Source organism: Pyrus communis, mitochondrion (genome assembly GCF_041283825.1).
Source record: "Pyrus communis mitochondrion, complete genome".
NCBI classification, from domain to species: domain Eukaryota; kingdom Viridiplantae; phylum Streptophyta; class Magnoliopsida; order Rosales; family Rosaceae; genus Pyrus; species Pyrus communis.
This window is the reverse complement of record NC_065229.1, coordinates 142,501-152,500: the sequence shown is the minus strand read 5'-3', so window position 1 is coordinate 152,500 and position 10,000 is coordinate 142,501. Positions and strand designations below refer to the sequence as shown.

Sequence of the window (10,000 nt, the reverse complement as noted above, 5' to 3'; positions counted from 1 at the left end):
GGGATTTGAGAGGCTAGCGGATCAGAAATTTTTTTATGGAATGTCCTACTATTGCCCGAGCTTTCCGATCAACCAATCCCCTATTTCAGGGACATCTCCTTGTTAGGTAGGGCCAGGGATCACTAATTAGTCGAATGAGCCCATCCCTCTGGCCTATCATTTATTGGTCGATCCGGCTGGCGGCTCCTGCATCCCCATGGGGGCCCTTTCATACAAGTTTGTTGCTAGGAGTCCCTCTAGTCGAATCAATAATCAATATAAGTTTACTGACCTGGCTCTTCAATCGACGATCTACTGCTCCCTCTTAGTTGCAGATGCCCATGCTTTGATTCGAAAGCCCTAGCCTGTGATGAATCCCCAGTAAGATCGGAGTATTGAATTTATCCTCCCTTCAGTCCTGTTTGAACCCGTCCCAGCAACGACCACCTTCCTACTGCAAGGTGAGGCTCTGCCCTTCCCCTAGAATCCACTCCGGGTCACGGAGCTCTCAACTGAGTTGTTTAGGTTCTGGAATTCCATCTCTGGTTGGGGGTTTCGGTTCGAAGGTTATAAAACGTGGTGCGGGTTCATCTCTCTCGACCAGTTCCGGTTCAAGGGAAGGGTGCTCGAGGGGACCAGACTTTAGATCTCTTTCTTCTCTATGGCGGGAGGTTTATTTCGTATCAAGAGTTTGTTGGGGAGGCCAGGGAAGACGGATTGGATAGAGAGGCGATGCCTATGCCTCTTCTTTATTGATAGGATTTCCATCATTTGCAGTCTCCGGCGAAGGAGACAAGGGCTAGGCACCGAACATGTTCTCGGTGTCTCCATCCGTCATTAGTAATCTCGACCCGCTTTTCCTATTCACTAGCACACTGCGCGCTACAGCAAGCAGCCCCTTTACTAGTAAGGGGCTAGCGCGCAACGGCTGAAAAGCCAGCAACTTGTTAGGAGTAGGTTTTGGCTTGCCCCTTTCTTATTATTAGTAAGATAGGTTTGTAACCCTATACAAGGGGCTGCTTGCTGCTCGCCCCTATCTCTAAAGGGGCTTATGCACTCCACTCGTTACCACTAAACGACGAAGCCAGGAGCGGAAGGAGGGACTTGAACCCTCAACCTCAGCCTTGGCAAGGCTATGCTCTACCATTAAGCTATTTCCGCCAGCTACGTTAGTGGCGAAGCACTACTGAGCAATTCACGCATCACTTGATACGGACGACTTCTGTTTTTCCGCCGGCCTCCCACTCTTGACTTCCGATCGGGCTACGAGCATGAGTAGGTAGGCGGCTAGGGGGGTTTGGGCTGGGAAGGAAGGCCCCCCTTTTTTTCTTCGCGCCAGATGAGATGATGATTAGTGGGTCAGTGTGTGCTCTTGATCACAATCATTAAATTAAAGGGAAGGGGCTGCCCTTTCAATCAATCTCCGGCCGCTCAGTGCTGCTATTGGTGCGAGTTGTAAGGAGTCTTGGTCTCGAGCCGAGCTGGGGCGTGATTTAATTCTCGTAACGGGAGTGAGTGCGCCGCAAGACCAGACAAGTGACTCCCTCGCCTCGCAGCGGCGACATCTGTCTTTTAAGTTAAGTCATTTCCTAAGATGGCTCCTCTTATTCTACGATAATCCAAGCAGCAGCTCCACGAGTCCGCTCGGAACCAGTCGATTCCTGAGCCTCTCCCCTCTCGGTTGGCGTTTGCCAGCCACTAGAGCAAGTAAGAGAACCTACAGTGAATGCACTTAAAGAACCGCAGATTTTGACCGGATTGTACACCTTTGTGTCTGGCTATGTATATGAATGTGCATAAAGAAGGGACGGGGCATCTCTCTCCCTTTTAATAAAAATTTTTTTTGGGGGGAGAGGGAATAAGATGCAGCGGCACCTCACGAACTTCTTACTGGGGCAGCACCATCCTGTAGGCGCGAGTGTTTAGATGCACGTGTTTTGCCTGCGCAGTTAAGAGAAAAATTGTCCCCAAGGTAGTTTACTTGCTTACTTGTTAGAGTAAGTCAACCCCTTGTGTCTTTCTTGGATATGCTCAGTCCGGGTATAGATGCTATGCCGTGAAATCCAAGAGACTCGATGTATCCTTAGCGCTTCACACTAAGCAAGTAAACTGCCTTCAAGAATATTTTTTCGAAGAAAAAGTTTATATTCAGCCTCCTCCAACTCCAGGCTTCTCTTCTCCTAGGCTTGGTATGGTATGCAAGCTCAAGAAAGCGATTTACGTTACGGCCCCCGACAAGCTAAAGCAGGCACCAAGAGCTAAGAACCAGCCCCTTACTCTTTAAAGTAAGCAAGTAAACTACCTTTTGGAAGAAAATATGATGCGAGGACCCGATCCACCAACTATCTGAAATGTTGGCAAACAGGGCCATAGTAGTGACCAACACTACCTTTTCCTGATCATCATGGCTTTTCCCCTTTCCCTTCTTTTATGGGAACTCAAAACTCAAGTGACCTTTCTTCTTGCAGGACCACTCTATGTTTTTCAGGTCCTTCTGCACTCACTTTGTGCTTTTTCTTCTTTTTAAACATATTCTTTTGCGCAGCATTAGTCTTTTCAGACTGCTGTTCAAATCTCTTTTCAGCTTCTGCCTAAAGAAAATGGTCAGATCAATCATAGTTAAAGGAGGAGTTTCGCGGGAGAGAGTGGTTGTCAAAGACTCAAACGACTTCAGCAGACTTCCCGGTCACTGATCACGATCAGTCATTTTTACTCTCACTGCTACAAATTCTTTTTAAATCTTCTCCATCTTGTCTAAGTGCTGAGACACGCTCGTCCCCTCTTGCATCTTGCTTGGAAAAAACCGTTGCCGAAGAAACTTCATGTTTACCATTGTCACTGACTCATACATTCTCTGTGGAGTCTCCCAGATTTCTCATGCAGACTCAATGTCTCCCACTGAAACTAGTACCTTATCCTTGACCACCATTAGCACAGCTTCGAAGAATAACTTTTTTTTACTGTCTACAACTATGGATGCTGTTCATATGCTTTCTTTTGTTGTTTGGCTATAACAACATCAACTTGATTGAAGAAGCCATTAGCGCCAGATCCGCGGGCTTCTCTTTTCTCAAGAATGAAAAAAAAAGATCCTGTTCTTTGAGAAGCAACTGCATTCTCATCTTCCAAACATCTACGTTTAGAGGTTCCATTTTGCGATGCTTGACAATCGTATGCGTTAATGGAGTAATCATATCAGCAACCATAGATCCAGAAGATTGTATCGCTACCATATCCGCACAAGCTGGGCTCTCATACCAGATGATAACAATCTTTAGCTGAAAGAAAGACAAAATTTCTAGGAATGTGCAGAGCTGAGACCTGCTATTGTTGAGTGGCAGCAAATGAGAAAGACATATAGTTTGCTTCGAAAAACTTTTATATAAAATATATAAAATATAAATAAGTATAAGTAAAGTTTAAAATATGAAAATAGAAAACTCTTTAAGATCACTCCACTCTCTCTAGACAACGGATTTCTTCGACGTGTGCGTATCCTACTCTCATCTCAAAACCCAGCCTCAGAAAAACTGCAGGCTTTCTCTTCATTTGTTTGTGCCCTTTGATTGAGTCCTTTTAAAAGACCCAACAGATCCCCCAAGGAGCATGTCTAACTACCTGCATCCACAAGACACTGAATTAGCCTAGAGATGGGTGCATCTTTTTGCTATCTCTCACGACCTTTCGGTCCCCTCACTGGAAAATTGGAAGGTCACAAACCGCCCTCTACAGTTGCAAATGTGAAACGGTGGACCCGTGACTATGAAAAATGACTGCTCAATCGAGATTTGAGTCGCCTTGGAGTAAAGCCACATACTCAACAACGTCTCTGTCTGAACTGTGGAATCCCTAAATCGAAACATACTAGAATAACTTCAAACACTGGATCCGCAGATCTACGTGTATTCAAAAATTCTGGTCTTCTTCAATTTCAATCAGGTTCTCAAACCAATCAGGGAACTTCCTTCCAAAGACCAAACCATTAAATCCCACACTATAAAATTTCTGGCGGAACCTTCCGCAGAAAAACCACGCTGAATTTTTTCGATATTTTTAAACTTTTTGTTTCAAAGCGGCGAAACCTCGAGATACTTTTCACTTGTGCGAGTCTGAGACCTTACTTCTGCGACTACTCGACTTTTGTGAGTTCTTATCCCGACAAAATCTCCTTAACTTAAAGTCTCCTCTATCTCAGAGTCTATTCTAAAAAAAAAATTTTTTTTTTATATTATATTTAGATTTTTTGTTTTTATTAGAAGAGAGAAAGGGTACGCTCTCTAGAAGATTTGCTCGGGGCTGTTCACTTTCACTTGGTCGCCTGGTATCTTGAAACCTCTTTGCTTTCGGGGGCAGGAGTGGAAACGTCTGAGAGAGCGCTTCGCGAAAGAATCGTGTGGCGCGGTGAAAGGTTTCCCGTTGGGGTTTCTGGCCCCCCTGGTCTTCACCTAATTGTGGAAGAGGGGAGGTGAGTTGAGCATCCACTCTCTCTCGCGCCTTTCTTTCAGCTTGTTCCTGTTCGTCTATTCGGGACGGGCAGGCAGCCCACATACATGAAGAGAAGAAGAAAAAAGGGGGGTTACTTGCTTAGTGCTTGCGCTAAGCAAGGCGGTCGAAGAAGGCCACAAGTAGAAGCAACCGATGCTTTGGTCATTCAGTTGACTCCTTGCTGCCAGTCCGTGCTTGCTGTCATGCTGGCAAAAGCAGGGGTTTCGGCCGGTTTTACCTACTATTGGATTTGAACCAATGACTCTCGCCGTATGAAAGCGATACTCTAACCGCTGAGTCAAGTAGGTCAAGCTGAGTCAAGTCAGAGAAAATAGACCCATATAAGAGAAAGCCGCGCAACCTGAATTCCCCTTACTATACAGGAGGGCGGAGCGCTAAGAAAGAGAAAGCGTTATCACTATACGAAATGAAGCAGCGGCTAGCACGCTAAGATCAACCACTTGGAGAACGCGAAGCCTTTTTTTCTCGGTCGTCCTTCTCTAGGTACAAAAAGGAATTTACGGGATATCTCCAAAATTCGATGTACTTCTTCAAGTGTGGGACACATCTCATGTTTGCCGAATCTAAAAACCATCGTCTTTGCATCCCAACACTTCACTGCGGCTATGATCGGATCCCAGTGTTGGTTCACTTTTTATCCTCCACCAAATCTTCTGAGCTCCTGTTCTCAATGATGTTAAGCAGCTCTTGATCGCAGCAATCATGCCTTCGAAGGTACGCTTTTTTCATTCAACTGTGCTTGAAAGAGAGAGGATATGATATAAGGTAAGCCCCAATTCCACTGAAAGATTCAATTCAGTCAGCTTGGCTTTTTCTCTAGTTTGCCTTTTTGTCTACCTTCTTTAGTCAATGTCGCATTTCGAGTGCTTGGTTAGATCTCCTAATGGAGAAGATGCGGTGAATCAATCAGTATTAGCTAAGGAAAGCATTCGGGAAGAGAGGAAATCTGTCTTTATAGGAAATTTTTCTTTATAGGGAATCTGTGCCCTTTGTTTGGGTCTGAAAGTGCAAGACTAGCTGGACCCGGACTGACTAATCGCTAAGAGCTCGCCCCGAGTGCTAAGTACGGCATTCAGTAAGAAGTAAGCCAAGTTCAGTGATCCTCGAGAATAAACTATCAGGCGGAGGAAAGAACTGATGACTCACATCCCACAACACAAGAAGGATGGAAAGTCGTGGAATTGATCGAAGTTAGCCAAGTTCTCTTAGCCGTTACGTTAGGGTGACTCGAGAAAGCTTGAAAGAATAAGATACGTAGAGCGTGAACCAAGGTTCATAGGCGGATCAAAGTAGAATCTTGCAGATCCTAGTTCGCTTTCTAATCGCTTTCGGGACCAGTCTTCAATGGCATGAAGCTTTAGTGGCATAGAATTGGCTGCCTGATCGGACAGATGAAAGGAGAACTATCTGGTGAGGCATCTGGATTTGATTCGGGTCGGTTAAAGCTTGAAAGGGAGTTCGTGGCCTACTAGGAGTTCTGTTTTCTGAGGACTCATAGAACACCTTATTAATCTTAATTCAACTGTCCTTTCAAGCAAGAGTTGTCTTAGATCAATGAATGAGAAGGAAGAGAGTGAATAGGGCACAGGAAATGAAGTCATCCAGGTTCGGAGCGGGAAGCATGCATTCAGGCTGTGAGGGAAAGTGATTCTCTTAGCTTTAGTCAGCTTGGCTTGAATAAAGCTTTGGTTTCAGGAAAGTAGGGAGTCAGAGCTTTCCGTCATTCAGCAGTGGAATAGTTCCATGGTATTGATCATCCAACCATTGATTGGAATTTCTATCGTGATAAACCGTGATTTGAGCCTATCTATAGCTATAACAGTGTGATTCTATAAGCTAAGCAGATGAGGAGATTCAACAAAGAACCTAACCGTCCTCTCTGATTGACTTCATCAGGAGATCCCTATGGTCTGGTTCACCTTCCCTCTTTCCTTGAAACCGTCGGATCGATATGGTTCATTCCTGGGCTATGCTCTTTCAACAATTGACAGAAGAGGGGGACGGACAAGGATGATCAGACTGTTTGGTTCGGTTCGTCAGAGGTATGGGCATAGAGAATCCGACTATGGAGAGGGAAGTGATTCTCATCTCAATCCATAGAGACAGAGCATTATCGTATGGGGAAAGAGTATGAACGAAAAAATTGCTTGTAGAGATGAATCACATTCCTTTCTGAAATACTATAATATATGTGAGTCGTCTATCTTCACAGCTGGAAATGCGCTCCGAAGGGAATAGCTTTCTCCATTGAATCAGTCTAATGTGGAAATGGAAAGATGTGAAATTCATTCATCAATCTTGTGTTCTTCTGTGTAGCGTACGGTGTCTCGTGCCAAGTGAAAGGAAAGCTGAGCTTGCTCCAAACCATGAGATCCAAGAGAGTGCCCGGTCATCATCATTCCACTCCTTTCTTGGTCTACTTCGGTTACAACTTGATCTACGGTGCGATCAGACCAAGTGCGAGATTGGATCGAGAAAGCAGGAAGGTCAGCCCTTGATTGTTAGATAGATACCGACAGAATATCATAGTTAACAGCTTCTTGATTGCATCCGTGAAAGTTCGAGATTGATGGTTCGAGTTAGCAGGTAGTTCCGGAATAGATAGACAAGAGTGCTTTGTCTCCTCCCCTTTATCTGAAAAGTAGGTGGCTGCTGATGAGCTTCGATAGCCAGTCACCCCGCCCAAGGAATAGAAATAGATTTGTTTTCGTCAGCTCGTTAGCTCGTCATTGGGTCCAGTGAGGCGGATTCCTTTATTTACTATACATATCATATTAACACTCGATGCTTCGCCATGGGGATAACGCCTAGATAGGTGGGGGAGATGCAGCCACAAAGCATGGATTTTGGTCCGATTCATTGAGATCACCAGCCTCGGAAGATAGATATGCAGATGAGCTTTTCCCGTGGTCCGCGGAGGCTGGAATGCATGGAAATGAAGGAATAGGTGCCCTTAGCCCGGTATTCCACCCACTTGAGGGTATGGAAGAAGAGAAAGAGCAGAAGAGCTACGAATAGGATCACTTGGAGCTAGGTGCTTCTCCTGTAGCTGGCTAGTACCTCCTCTATTCCATTTCTCTGTCCTAACCCCCCTGCAAAACCAAAATATCCATTGCTCTCCTGTCCTGGGACGAGGAACGGAATGCATGTTGCTACCTTTTTAGCATCCTCTCGAAAAGTAGGTTGCCATCGGCCAGCATCATAAGCGGGAAGGAATGCAATCTATTTTTTCCCCGAGTGAGAAGGCGGCGAGAAAACCATTCCTTTCTCCAGTGAAGGGTCCAATCGAACCCACCTGTGCTCGAATCCAAACCCCGTCCAGATGTTTCATCCTTTCCCAGTGGCAAAGAAAGAATCCCCATTTCCAGTACTTGTAAAGAACGAAACCCCTCGAAAAGGAATTCTATCTACTGGTAGCTAAGGAATCGTATGAGAGAAAAGACTGCAAGGTACATCTGGGTTTTAGGGAATAATAATTGTGATCTAGTACTGTTGTTCTGGTTTGAGTTTAGGGAGACGGGTGGGCGGTGCGCGGATTCCGTTTAGGCGAGCGGCAGTGAGGGGAAAGGGGAGTAAGCAAGCTTTAAGAGATAGGGGGATGGGAGCAAAATATGCATTGGTTGTTTCGGAATAGGTTGAGGACGTATGTGAAAGTACGAACACTTTTGCTTTTTCATACGATTTGTAAGACGCTAGTACTGATTCAAAGTACTCCTCATCATTTATTTTTGTCCACCACTATACTATATATAGTTCAAAAAATTTAATGGGCTTGATCCCGGACCCCTGGGGACAAAGAAAGCGGGAGAGACTCGCGTAGTGAGAGAGACTAAGAAAGAGCTAGTTCGGGAGTGCAAAAGGCGGACCACCGGTCAATAGCAAGAGGTAAGGGCACCGGTAACAGAGGACTGAGGCGAGCGTAGTGAGGAGGTTTGCCGAGAAAGAAGGTGCACAGGAAGGTGTCAGGTTGGTGTGGCGTAGTGGAAGCAGAGCAAGAAGGGTGTCAGCTAGGCAATGGTCGTTCGTGATACTGTTCCCTTTGTTTGATCCGCAGTTCCAGCTACAGAGCCAGAGAGAAAGATGTGGGCGTTCATTCAGGCTTCGCTAAGTAAGCAGCTGTCAGACACCGCCTTTAGATATAAATAAAGAGGGCTAATGAGTATAAAGTGAGTGACAAGACCAGACTCAAAAGTGCTAAGTTGTTCATATGCGACCTCCTATCTTTTAGCGCAAGTCTCCGTTGACCAGCGAGACGACGACGATCGTTTTGAGGCCGCAAAGCTCGTTCCCTATTATTGTCATTTCAAAGCGCCTCGGAGCTAGTCATTTCTCATCAGCCGAGGAAGGAAGCATCCGCTTCAAATAGAGTAGTATATCGATCGAAGTCACAGTAAGATGGAAAGAAAGCTACGTGATGAGGCCGATCGCCCCTTAGAAGTGAAGTCCTATTTCAGACTCTTTGAACGGGGAGGAAGTGAAAAGAAATTTTAGAAGTTCCAATTTCGATTAGAAAAGGTTGCTTTGCTTACTCTTCTATTGTTCTGTGGTCTACTCAACGGTTGCCCTAGTCTAGCTAGATTGATGCTCAGGTGATAATACAAAGATAAATAAGAGAAGTGAAGGAGAGGAGATTGGGGCGAGAAGCATATTCTATTTGGTCAAGAAGTACGAATACAAAGGCAGCTTCAGGTCAAGAGAAACTTTAACTTTTAGAGTTATTGGTCTCGAGTTCAGTTCGATAGTCTTGAGAATCTCCAATCGAGTTCCTCTTTTTTATGTTTATGGTCTTTCTCGAGGCGCTGCCTACCTACAAGGCAAGATCAATTGAACCTTCACCTTAAACTGCGTCCAGTCCAAACACAGTCTTGCTCCTATAGCTCTCCTCTCTGGTTGCGCGTTCAACAACTACAACCTTAACACTGCGCTCCGAGGCCGCTTTTGACGCCTCCGGACAACCCTCGCTGCTTCGCCATAGAGTTAGGTAGGCCTCCACAAGCTGCTAAAAGAAAATTCCATCAAAGGTGAAACCCTTACTTTGGGGGCCTTGCCTCATGATTTTCTTGGCAAGCATTTGGCTGTTGACGTGTCCTCCGCACGCACTTGAATGAGCTTGTTCAACAATGTGCGCTCCGGATCGGCGTGAAACGCTAAGGTAGCTTGCTTACTTAGTGCTTGCGCTAAGGGCTAGGGTTGCTTTCTTGGTGACTCTAACCGGAGACTTTTTACCTTGACTCTTTCGGTATCGGTATGCCTTCGATGATTACTGCTTTAATGAATACCCTCTCTTCGGGAAGCGACGAACTCTTCCCTCACCCGAAGGCGAGCGAGTGCATTACGTTGAGTAGGAATTTGGAATAGAATAAGCTGTTGGGAAGAGAATACCACGAATACGCTATTTGGAGAGCGCATGCGGACAATTCGATGAGGACGATTTCTTGCAGAAAGAGAAGAGGGATACCAGACGATTGGGGATTGATTAGATGCGGACGATGATTTGGCTTTTAAAGATGAGAAG

At 45.5% G+C, this 10,000-nt stretch overlaps 2 non-coding genes across 2 annotated transcripts; both read right to left on the bottom strand.

Moving 5' to 3' along the window:
* Positions 1-1,068: 1,068 nt before the first annotated feature.
* Positions 1,069-1,140, bottom strand: trnG-GCC. Its single transcript has one exon. It is a non-coding gene; the product is annotated as a tRNA-Gly (tRNA).
* A 3,559-nt stretch (positions 1,141-4,699) lies between these two features.
* Positions 4,700-4,772, bottom strand: trnM-CAU. The gene has a single exon. It is a non-coding gene; the product is annotated as a tRNA-Met (tRNA).
* Between the last annotated feature and the right edge of the window lie 5,228 nt (positions 4,773-10,000).